General features: G+C 36.1%; 1 protein-coding gene across 1 annotated transcript in view; it reads right to left on the bottom strand.

Moving 5' to 3' along the window:
• Positions 1-12,629, bottom strand: part of STK3 (serine/threonine kinase 3) — a 272,655-nt gene that overhangs the window by 80,778 nt on the left and 179,248 nt on the right. The gene's annotated exons all lie outside the window — the stretch shown is intronic.

The raw sequence follows: 12,629 nt of genomic DNA, 5'->3' as shown, positions 1-12,629 counted from the left end.
CCAAAGATACAAATGTAGTGATCAGTAGGGACACCTGTACCCCAATGTTTGAAGCACCACTAGTCAAATATGTCCAATAGTCAAACTATGAAAAGAGCCTAGATGTCCATTGACAGATGAATGGATAAGGAAGAAGTGGTATGTGTATATGTGTGTGTGCATATATATATATATATACACAGATACATACATATGTTCTGTGGTATATATAAATAAATAAATGGTGGAAATCTACTCAGCCATCAAAAATGAAATCTTGCCATGTGCAATGACACAGATGGCACTAAAGGGTATTATGCTAAGTGAAATAAGTCAATCAAAGAAAGACAATTACCATATGATCTCACGCATGTGTGGAATTTAAGAAAACAAAACAGAGGATCACAGGGGAAGGGAGGGAAAAACAAGATGAAGCCAGAGAGGAAAACAAACCATAAGAGACTCTTAATCATAGGAAACAAACTGAGGCTTGCTGGAAGGCAGGGGAATCACTGGGTGATGGACATGAAGGAAGGTACATGACGCTCTGAACACTGGGTCTTATATAAGACTGATGAATCACTGACATTTATCTCTGAAACTAATAACACACTATACGTTATTTGAATTTAAATTAAAAAAAATAAAATAAGGATTAGGAAAAGTATATTATCAACAAATGCAGAACATATAATATGGTGACAAGACAAACACAAGAGAACACATTAAAGACGGAATATGTTGGCACTATTCTAACAGCCATAACATTTACATAACCTTATACAAATGCCATTGGCTTTTTTGGTTAAAATTATGATAAATATATAACAAAAAATTCACCAAATTTCAATAATTTGTCAATGTATAGTTCTGTGGCATTAAGTAGATTCACAGTATTAATGCAGTCATCACCAACATCCACCTCCAGAACTTGTTCATTATCCCAAACAGAAACTCTGTGCCCATTAAAAAATAACTCTTCATTCTTCCCTTCCCCCAATCTCTGGTAACCTCTTTTCTGCTTTCTGGTATGATGAATTTGTCTCTTGTAGGTACCTCACATTAGGAGAATCAAATAATACATGGGTCTTTGTGTCTGGCTTATTTCACTTAGCATAATGTCTTCAAAATTCATCCATGTTGTAGCCATGTGTCAGAATTTCATTCCTTTTTAAGACTGAATAATATTCTATTACATATGTATATATGTATATACGCATATACATATATATACTGAATTATATCCCATTGCATACATATATATGCAATGGAATATATACATATGTGTGTGTGTAATGGAATATATATGTATATATGTGTGTATACACACATATTTACCACATCTGTTTACCTACTCATTTGATGATGAACACTAGGTTGTTTACACCTTTTAGTTGTGAATAATGCTGTTATGAACACTGGTATACAAGTTATCTATTTGAATGCCTATTCTCAAATTTTTGGGTCTATGCTAAGGAGTGTAATTCTGTACTACATGATAATTCTTTTTTTTAATTTAAGAAACCACCAAGGTGTTTCCACAGTTGCTACACCATTTTATGCTCCTACCAACAGTGCTCAGAGCTCCATTTTCTCCACTTCTTACTGACACTTATTCTTTTCTGTTTTGTTTTGTTTTGTTTTGATAGCAGCCAACCTAGTGGATATGTGTTATCTTGCTGTGGCTTGATTTGCACACTCCTAACAAGCAGTGATGCTAAGCACCTTTTCATGTGCTTACTGACCATTCGTGTATCTTCTTTGGAGAAATGTCTATTCATGTCCTTTGCAAATATTTGTCCACATTTTCAGGTTGTCTTTTCACTCTCTTGATGATTCCTTTGATGCACAAAAGTTTTTAATTTTGATGAAGTTGAATTTATCTACTTTCTTTTGTTGCTTGTGTATCTTAAGTTGCCTTTTATTGCTTTTGTTATCACATCTTAGCCATTAGTTCTTTAATGTGAATTCACAGAAGGATCAAATCAGTAATAGAAGTACGAACAAAAAATTGCTCTTTAGAATGTTCACCAAAGATAAACTGAAATAGGGCCATAAAAATAAACTAACAAATTCTGTTTGAGAGTCCAAACATTCCATTATTTGGAAAAACTTGATCCTGCAGTGAAATTCATTTACATCTATTCCACTTTAAATGGGAGCGAACAAGCAAAACCTAATTCTGACAGAGGTCAAATATAAATACAGAGAACAGGAGCATCCCTATTGTTCTCAGCTGTTTGATAGCCCTTCCTCTTCCTAAACCTGCACAATGAAGTCAGCAGGACCTCTCAGTCTTTTGTGCTTCTTTGATGAGTCTCTTTTAGGAGACTTCTTCACTCTTAAGCTTCGACTATCTAATATGTTGAAGACTCCCAAATCCTGAAATCTTCTTGACTTTACTTACCACTTAAAGGCTCAATGATGTTTAAAACTCGACATTTCCAAATCAGATATCATTCCATCCACCTCTTTAGTTTCTCCTGTCTGCCACAATCCCCAACAGCTACTTATTATAGACCAGAGAAATCTTCGTTAGCTACCGGAGAGTAAAAATCCAACAGGTCCTCTGAGGTTTATTCTCTCTTTGATGTCCCACATTCAATCAGTGAGCAAGTTCTTCTTCAGAAATCTCTCTCCCAGCTCTACCTCTTCTTTTTCATTCCTACTGCTACTGAGTAAATTCCTGTTTACCTCATACTTGGGTGAATACAGGAAAAGCTCCCTGACTGAACAGTCTCTCCACCCTGACCTTCTAGCATCAGATAGATACGAGTTTCAAGACCTGGCTCAAATCACTTGATAGACATGAGACCTTTAGGCAGGCTATATATACTCTCTAGATTTTAATTTCTTTCACCGGTGTTATAATGATCAATGAGAAAAGACATGCAAAATGCCTACATGTTACCAGGAACAAAGTAGTTTCACACTTTCTTCAAAGTCCGTGTACCATACCAAGCTCTCTTGAGAGAAATGAAATCTTGCCATGTGCATATCATAATATCCTACTGAAATCTCTAATGGCCACAGTTCTTCCCTGCATTAAAAGCTAAACATTTCTGCCTAGATTTTAATGTCTTCTACATTACCTTGTGTTTTCTGGCTAATCTTATTTTCCCATTGTTCACATATCCTCCAATTTAGTCAGGCTGACCTTAACTGAATCTCCAGCTGCTATAAACCCATGTCACACCACGTCATTAAGACCTCTTCTTTATATCTTCTTCTCTACCCAGAATGCTCTTTCCTCTAACCATTTTAACTAAATGGGACAGTCTCCCATCAAGCATCTGTTACCTTCCTGGTTACTTCAGTCTTTATTAATTACTCCCTTTTCCAAACTTCTATAGAATTTATAAGCCACATCACACACTCCTGCATTTAAATTTATGATCTCATACTGTGAATAACTGTTTTGTAAAATCTTTTATAAATACAAATTTCTTATAAATAAGAATGTCTTGGGTGCCTGGGTGGCTCAGTGGGTTAAGCTGCTGCCTTCGGCTCAGGTCATGATCTCAGGGTCCTGGGATCGAGTCCCGCATCGGGCTCTGCTCAGCCTGGAGCCTGCTTCCCTCTCTCTCTCTCTCTGCCTACCTCTCTGTCTACTTGTGATCTCTCTCTGTCAAATAAATAAATAAAATCTTTAAAAAAAAAATAAGAATGTCTTACAGAACCTCTGAATCTACTCAAGTTTTTCATTTGGTATTCTGTGTACAGTAAACATTCATTATATTTTTACTTTTTTACAGAACTATAAAATCATGAACCTGTAATATTTGACACCTCATTTTATATTTGAAAAAAATGAGGCTCGTAGAAAGGGAGAGACTTCCCCAAGGACACATACCCATTTAAAAGCAGAACCAGAAGTACGGACCTAGTTCTTATATTTCTTAGTCCACTACTCCACTAAATGCATGTACCTTACTTACATTTAAATTCTGATCTTGAAAACTTGAGCTAGAGGTACAGGCTTACAATTTTTTTTTTTTTTAAAGATTTTATTTATTTATCAGAGAGAGAGAGAGAGAGCGAGCACAGGCAGACAGAGGCAGAGGGAGAAGCAGGCTCCCTGCCAAGCAAGGAGCCCGATGCGGGACTCGATCCCAGGACGCTGGGATCATGACCTGAGCCGAAGGCAGCTGCTTAACCAACTGAGCCACCCAGGCGTCCCCAGGCTTACAATTTTAACAGCTTATATCACCATCTCCTATTCCCAAAGGGTCTTATACAAATTATTTGGTCCATCCTGGTGAAACCTGCCATCTTCTCTTATTTATACTATTCAAAACAGCTATTAAAAGTGTTAAAAAATATAAGCTATATATGTAAACTATATATATAGTTTTAAAATATAAACTATTAAAAACTATTTAAAAAACAGTATCTGCACAGTTTTCACGGTTTCCACTCTTGCCCCCTTTAGTCTCCCAAACAATAGGCAGACTGATTCTTTCAAAAGATAAATCAATCACATCATGTTATTCTCCTACTCAAAACCCTGCATTTGGCTTCCTATCGCACTTAGAATAAAATCCAAAATCTCTCTCAGCCAAATGTGATCTGGCTCAGTAATATCTGCCAAACCTATCTCCTATCACATTCCTTCTCACTCACCAAGTCCCAGCAATGCTGGCCTCCCCGTGGCTGTTTCCTGAGCACTCTAAGCATGTTCCTCCTCAAGCCTTTAAACTGGCTGATCTCTCAACCTGGAATGCTCTTCCACAAGACAGCTTTATCCTCTTCTTATCTCAAGTCTCCACTTAAATGTCACCACCTTAGTGAGCCTTGTTCTGACCAAGTCTCCAACAATTTTCTATCATTCTGTATTCTTCATAGCCTATACCTGGCCTTCTCTACCACTAGAATGGTTTGATGGAGGCAGAGGCTTTCTTCACTGATCAATCTCCAATGCCTCAGACACCTGGCACGTTAACACGTACTTATTAAAAATTTATTTAATGATTGGATCCATTTATAGTTTTACTTACTAATTCATTCAATAAGCATTTATTGTAAATTTGTAATATATCAAGGAGTGGATAGGCCTTGCAGATACAAAGATAAATAAGAAACAGTTTTGTTCCACTTTGGTTTGTTAAGGAGTCTGGTGTCTAACAGAAACTGACTGACATATGAACAATAAATTCCTAGGCAATTTGTTAAGTACTATGAAAAAAGTACTGGCAAAGTACAATGGGAGAACCAAGAATAGGGCCTCAACTCTGCCTATAACAAATGAAGAAAGCCTCACAGAGGAAGCTGCCCTTAAATTAAGTCTTAAAGGATACATACTATATAAGTCACACATATACATGAATTTGGGTGAGTGCTTTATCTGACAGCTTCTTTCTTTAAGAGAACTACACTTAGCCATCCCTACTCGGCTCAGCTACCCTGAGACAGAATTAGGTGCCCTATTCTGTACTGTCACATGCTTATGCCATTCATATGCTTACTACACAATACTGTCATTGTCTATAAACCTGACTTGTCCAAATCTCCCATTAGATTCCAAAATCTACAAGGACAATAACCAAATCTTAACTATTATATTCCTGGTATCCAGTACAAAGCCTGTTCTTAATACATAAGCTATTAAACTAATATTAAAGCCCTTATGATGAGGTAGTGCCAAAACACAAAACTAAGGACAATGTTACATTAGGTTCTAGAGTAGAATTTTATTTAAACTAATTTATTGTTTTAAAATACAGCATGGCTATTGGAGAAACTTTGAGAGGGACAATAATGCTATTAACTAGAGTTATTAGTTGATCATTTTTCTAATAATCATAAAAACAGTTATCAGTGAGTTAGAAGCACTATGCTAAGGACTTTTTGTAGGATATTCCCATTTAAACCTCTTATTAATCTTGTGAAATATTATTAACTCTAAGTGTGCAAATGATGAACCTGAAGTTCAAATGAGTTTAATAATTTGTCTAAGGTGATACAACAAATAAGTAGAGGAGTAAGAATTCTAACTAGGTCATTCTGATTCTAAAGCCCAAGATCTAATTTCCAATTTTATAAGGCCTTAAAATTATTTACAGCATTTCTCAAGTCTGGATGAATTTATATTACAGGTTAGCTGGAGCATGTTTCATTTTGCTAAGAGAAAAAAACTGACATACACATATATAAACTGATCTGTACTTGGTCCAAAAGTTAAAAAACAAACAAAAAAGCCAACCTGGAATTTACTCTTTCCAGTAGACACCACTGAAGAGGAAGGGAAAAAGTTGATTTTCTATTTTAAAAAAGCTGAACAGAATAGAACTGAATAGAAAACATTTCTATTAAAAAATTGACTGCTAGTTTAGTATTTTATCATGGTTGCAACCAGTTTAATTCCCAAAACACTAAACTATTTTTATATGCGTGAGTCATTTGTCTCTTATCCTTTTAAGATTCAGTGCTGTGACAATTAAATTTAACAAGAAACATTCCATTTGGTTGGTATGAAATAATACTTTTAGTCTTCCTATATGCCACATTAGAGTTGAATCTACAAGGGGATAATGAAGGTTGGACCTCCGGATTCATACAATTGGCTCAGGCAATCTATAAAATTATAAAAACATTGAACCAAGTTTGGAAGGGACTGCTTTTACAGCATATTAATTTCACTTACATAGTCACTTTGCTAAAGGAGGCTAATCTAATTTACAAATTGGCAGTAAAAAAATAGCAATGCAAAAAACAGAGAACTCAACTCACTCATGAAAGGTGGCACCCAAACAGTAATTAATAAAGTACAAATTGAATAAGAACTAGTTTATATGACATTTGAAGACTTGAACACTAATAACTTGGTGAGGGTGGTAAAAACTTTTCAGCAACACTTCTTACTTAAAAAAAATCATGAACTCTGAAATTGTTCTTGGTATTTCAGATTATTACTAAAATTTCATTTGGTACTTCTAGCATTTTTACAATAAAACAGTTATTTAATATGTTTTTCCAGAGTTATATTTCATTTATAGATACTCCATTATTCCTCACAAAAGAAAAGCAGAAGAAAAACATGTTACTTTATAGAAAAAGGTCTGTGGAACAGATGCTTCTCCACTGTAGAAAGGAGCCAATTCCAGTAAGGAATACAATAGCATTTCAATCAGTGGTCATCATGTGCCAGGAATGCAAAACAGAGTACTGATGATAATCCAGGTTATGAATCATAAAATCCACATGGAATACAAATATTTGAAAACATTATTAGGAAATCCTACTCCATTGCTAAGACAGATTTATGCTATAACAGTCTGAGAAATAACTAGACTTTGCATTAGCTAACTTCACACATTTATTACTTTAAAGGATTTTCTAAACATTCAGCTATTCTTTGATTTTAAAGATATTTACACAAATACTTTAGAAAGCATTTGCTATATGTAACAATGAGATAGATCATTTCTTAAATATTAAATATTTCTTAAATAGGTGTCATTCTAATGGGAAATATTCTAATTATTTCTCATCTTGAAATATTAAATATGTCTGTATTACTAGTACAATATGCAACAGCATTAAGAATCAACTAGACAATGCCACTGAGTACGTATTCTGTTACAACATAAAAAATTTGTTTTTATTTATTTATTTTTCCATAACTATTTTGTAAGGAAAAAATGAATATGTAAAATATATAAGTGAACCAATTATACAAAAAGTTGCAATACTACAGAGGTCTGGATATCTTTCAAACCTGTTACAGGTGCTAATCAGGGATGAGAATGAAACAGCAAACAATGTAACAAACGTTAGTCTAAATGCATAAGTGAGCTTTCAAGATATTAAAGGGAATCCACACGGGCCCCCCAAAGAGCTGGAAAACAGTGAGAATAAGCTAAATCAGAACTTAAGGCCTGCTTTAGGGGTATAAGATGATGGGGGTGGGGTGGTGATGGGGATTTTAATGGATAAAGGGGGACAAGAGACAAGTCCTTGAGTTCTCTCCAAAGTGGAACTGAAACCCCTGCATAAAGTTGGGGATCTTGAAGGTCTACGTCCTCAGTGAAAGGGTGAGCAAGAAAAAAAATGTACTCACATGCAAAGAAGGTAAGACATGCAAACTTGTCTCTGTCACTTGCGCTTCAGGTAAAGACGGGAAGTGGGGGTTGCTTCTTTTTAGAAGCTTAAGACACAGTTTCAGTCCTTTCTGACAGGACTTACAAGGTCTGGGGAACCCCATGCTGAGAAATTAGCCTATTGCAGTCCTACTATGGAAGTACCTGGGGTGCCTGATAGAAACAAATAAAAATCCACCCTATGTAGGGACTCAAACTCAATCTTCAACCCAGAACTCACGTATCATTCTCAGAAATAAAACTGAGCTAGAGCTGAGCTCACAATTCAAAAGATAAACAATGAATAAATAGACAAGCTACAGAGAATGGGTACGAACAGCAAACAAGAGAATGAAGACTCCCTCCTTAAAATTAACTTAGTCACCTTAGAAAGCTGCATCTTTCTAAGACAAAAATTTCTAGGATAAAAATTAGTAGTATACAGTGGCATTCTAGACTGGAAAAAAAACAAACAAACAAACAAAAAAAAACAACAAACAAAAAAACCCAAGCACAAACATAGAAATATTCTGGCTAGAAGGGAAAGCATTAAGTCAGTTTGGCTGCATTAAAAAATGATCTACAGTTTACAGGGTGCTCTAAACACTAAAAACCTGCTTAAGTTGCTTGCAGAGAAGTGACAAGAACCTTGGAAACTAAAGGATGACTTGGAGAAGAATGGAGAAAGAGCTTGGAATCAGAAGGTTATTACTGAAATCCAGATTCGACTGAAAAGGTCTATAGAAACAAACCACAAGTCAAATCTGAAAGAAATCATGAAAGAAGATCAATATATTAAGGAATCTTTCTGGACAGTCAAATATCAAAATAATTCCAATACTCTGAACATAAAGAGATGAAACTGACTCTAAAGAGAAAAGTGTGATAGGTTCTAATCTGAATAGATGAAAACAGCCGAGAAAACAGATAATGCCAGCTATTTGTAACTAAAACACGACTTAAGAGAATTTGCTACTTCATCACATGATTAAAGTATTTAAATCTTACAATCAATTTGTAATAAAGGGTCAAATAAGAAATCAACAAGGCATGTATGGTGTGAGTTCGGGGGAATGGACATAAAATTGGGAGAAAACTGTGGCAGGAATCTTTCACATCTCCCTGGGCATAACTAAATTTGGGGTCGTTATGCTAACATGCTAACCTATATCAATAAATAAATTTGAGTTATTACTTGAATTAATAAAAGCAAAAATCAAAGGGTACCACTGTCCATTTGCTTGTATGACTCACAGCAAGGAAAAGCTTGATGTACGAATGCACTAAAAATAGCTCTCTGCTACAGCAAGGTCAAAGTACTGATGGGAACCACACAGCATTAACTTCAAATTCAACAGAGGGGAGAGCTTACCCCACCACCTCTTTATCAATTATCCCTGCAGCATCTATTGTTTCTGTTACCAATGAAATGGCCCACAGCAGAATCAGCTGGTTAGCTCTGGTCTCATTAGGACCACATTCAACCCAGCAGAGCTAAGAACTACTGAGAAGACATCAAAAATACCTCCTTCAAATAGCTGCCCTTAAGCACTGCTCCAGTGTCTGCCAGGCTGAAAAAAAAAGTAATAAATTGGTATTTACCAATTAATAGCTACTAAGATTTACAGTATCTGAAAATCTGTACAAAGAATGAACTTTCTTCCACTGCTGTAAGTAGGTGGTCCTTCTATTTCACTGAGAGAGCAGCGTTAAGAGCTTATACAGCTGCTGTCTTTGACATACCTGTCTTTAACAAACAGAAACTTCTGCCTTCATGGATCCTAACTTTCTGCATGTTCACAGGCATGTTTTAAAGTTACATCAAAGCATTCAAGATCTCCAAAAGTCATAAAAGACTTGTTCATCAGTACAAGCCTAAATGGTGAGAAGGCGTGTGGGCAGGACTTCAGAGGCTCCATGAAGCAAGACTGCACAAGTTCTTGGCATTATATTAAAAGTTTCCAAACAAAAGATTATCTTACATCCCCTGTGCACAATAGTGACATACAATAGAGTAAATTAAAAAGTAAAAGCAACCTTAACCATGATTTTTCTTTTTTCTCCTCCAGCCAAAAGCATGTCAAAAGATTAACAAAATATGAAGATTATAAAATCAAATATTTTAAAATAAAAAAACACCTTTAAAAATTGTTGTCACAAGCAGTTTATAAAAAATCCACAAGAGGGCACCAAAGACAAAACACTGGAACAAATTCCATTAATTGGAGATTTACACAGATAATACAGGTTCATAAAACACGTTATTTACTAAAATACTATCAATACTTTTCCGGCTAATTATTTTAAGCTGATATATTTCAAAATATCATAACCACAGCCATGTTGTAAGTTATATTTTTAAATAAACAGTATTTCTTACAGGACAAGTTGCCTACATTCAGTAATCTCCCCAATAACTTCCATATACTAGCAGAAGGCCAACGAACAGTTGTTGATTCCACAAAACTGACAGAAACATACAACAGGAAATATCAAATATTCATATTTATCACTGCATTCTAAATTGATTTATATTAAAATATTTATGATTGAATACCTTATGTTTGTAGAATAAATATAGTGGCTACTCTGTCTTTGAAAAGAAGTTTTTCCTCATCCTTTCTTTACTTTTTTCTGTTCCATTATGATACTGTTTAATAGCAAATAAAAACTTACAGAAGAAATATCACTGTATAAGCTTAGAAATGATAAGATATTATGAAAATTTCCCCCCCCCCCCAGCTTCTAGAGGCTTCCCCACACTCCTTGGCTCAAAGCTACCTTCCTCCATCTCCAAAGCTAGCAATAGCAAACTGGCTCCTCCTCTTATCACTCTGATGTTGTTTATGTAGTTCTTCCTCCATCTCTGACCCTGACTCTTCTGTCTCCCTCCTCACCTTGTTTTTTTTTTAAGATTTTATTTATTTATTTGACAGACAGAGATCACAAGTAGGCAGAGAGGCAGGCAGAGAGAGAGAGAGGAAAGCAAGGCTCCCTGCTGAGCAGAGAGCCCAATGCGGGGCTTGATCCCAGGACCCTGGGATCATGACCTGAGCTGAAGGCAGAGGCTTTAACCCACTGAGCCACTTATGAAATAGTTTTGAGAAATCACCCTCTGAAGCATTAAATCAGAAAACTACCTGAAGCACACTAACATAAGATTAATTTTAATGTGTAATTTACATTAATGATACAAATTAAACTCTGGAGCAGAGTGTCAGGGAAGCCAACAAACCCCCAAGAAATCCTCCTCTACACCCCCAACCAAGTATTTATCACATCTGGTTTAAGAACTGCTGAAGGGGGTGCCTAGGTGACTCAGTGGGTTAAGCCTCTGCCTTTGGCTCAGGTCATGATCTCAGGGTCCTGGGATCAAGGCCCACATTGAGCTCTCTGCTCAGCGGGGAGCCTGCTTCCCCCCACCCTCTCTGCCTGCCTCTCTGCCCTCTGCCTACTTGTGATCTCTCTCTGTCAAATAAATAAAATCTTAAAAAAAAAAAAAAAAAAAGAACTGCTGAAGGAAAATATTCAGTACCGTTATGTATCTTCTTCATTTTAAATGTGAATACATCCTGTGCTGGTGATAATCACGTGGCACTATGCCACATAATAAGGAGTAAAAGTCTGGTAGGAGCCATTATAAAGGTTTTATTACAAAGAAAAGTAGACATTATATATATAGCTGTTGATTCAAAAATTAAATATATAATAATACTGTGTGCAGGCAGTGTGCTAAAATAAAATAGTCTTTGTCCTTGAGAAATGTGCAGTTTAGTGAAAAGAAGCAGAAAGCAGACAAGTCAGGTAAATATTCTCATAGAAGTAAACAGAGGATACCATATAGGGACCACAATAGAGCACTTGCTCATCTGAAGCTTAGAGAAGCATCTTGAAAGGTTCCCCCTTCCCAGAGGAATCAATGTCCAACATGACTCCTGAAGGATAAAGAGTTTGTCAGATAAATGAGGGTGAAGTAAGAAGTCTAGAAAGAAGCAGCAACTTAAAATTTCCTTTAAACACTTCTTGAGCAATCCTATTTTTGCTTCTGGTTTCACTACCAACTACAAAAAGCCTGCTGACTCCTAATTGCCCGTACTCTCCCTTAGTGGTCAAGCCTCTATATCCAACAGTCTGCTCCCCAAAATGATTTGGATGAGCCAGGGGCACCTCAAATTAAAAAAGTGCTAAAGCGACCCCATGTTACCCAGAAAGTGGCCTTGGAGAGAGGGCTGCTGGCGGAATATTTCACCACAGTATAAGGGGTAGAGAGAAAATGTGGTTAAGTGAAGAAACAAAGACTCTGACTATTCTATCAGAAAGTTTGTTCATTAATAATTTGTTGATTCGCCCCCCCCCCCTTTTAAAGGTCAAAATATAGCTACATGTTTAGGTTGAAGAAGAAGGGCCTAGAAAAAAGAGATAATGTGATTGACAGAAAAGGAAAGGCAAGTAGAGAAGACACCTTTCAAGGGAGGTAGAAAGAAAATCAGGCGGCAATAAAACAACAATTTCTGTCCATTACACATCTCTCTATCACAGTGCTTGGCATAGCACACTGTGATCAGTCATCAG

Source organism: Mustela lutreola, chromosome 3 (genome assembly GCF_030435805.1).
Source record: "Mustela lutreola isolate mMusLut2 chromosome 3, mMusLut2.pri, whole genome shotgun sequence".
Taxonomy (NCBI): Eukaryota; Metazoa; Chordata; class Mammalia; order Carnivora; family Mustelidae; genus Mustela; species Mustela lutreola.
The sequence above is the reverse complement of the archived record's forward strand: the minus strand, read 5'-3'. Positions and strand labels throughout refer to the sequence as shown.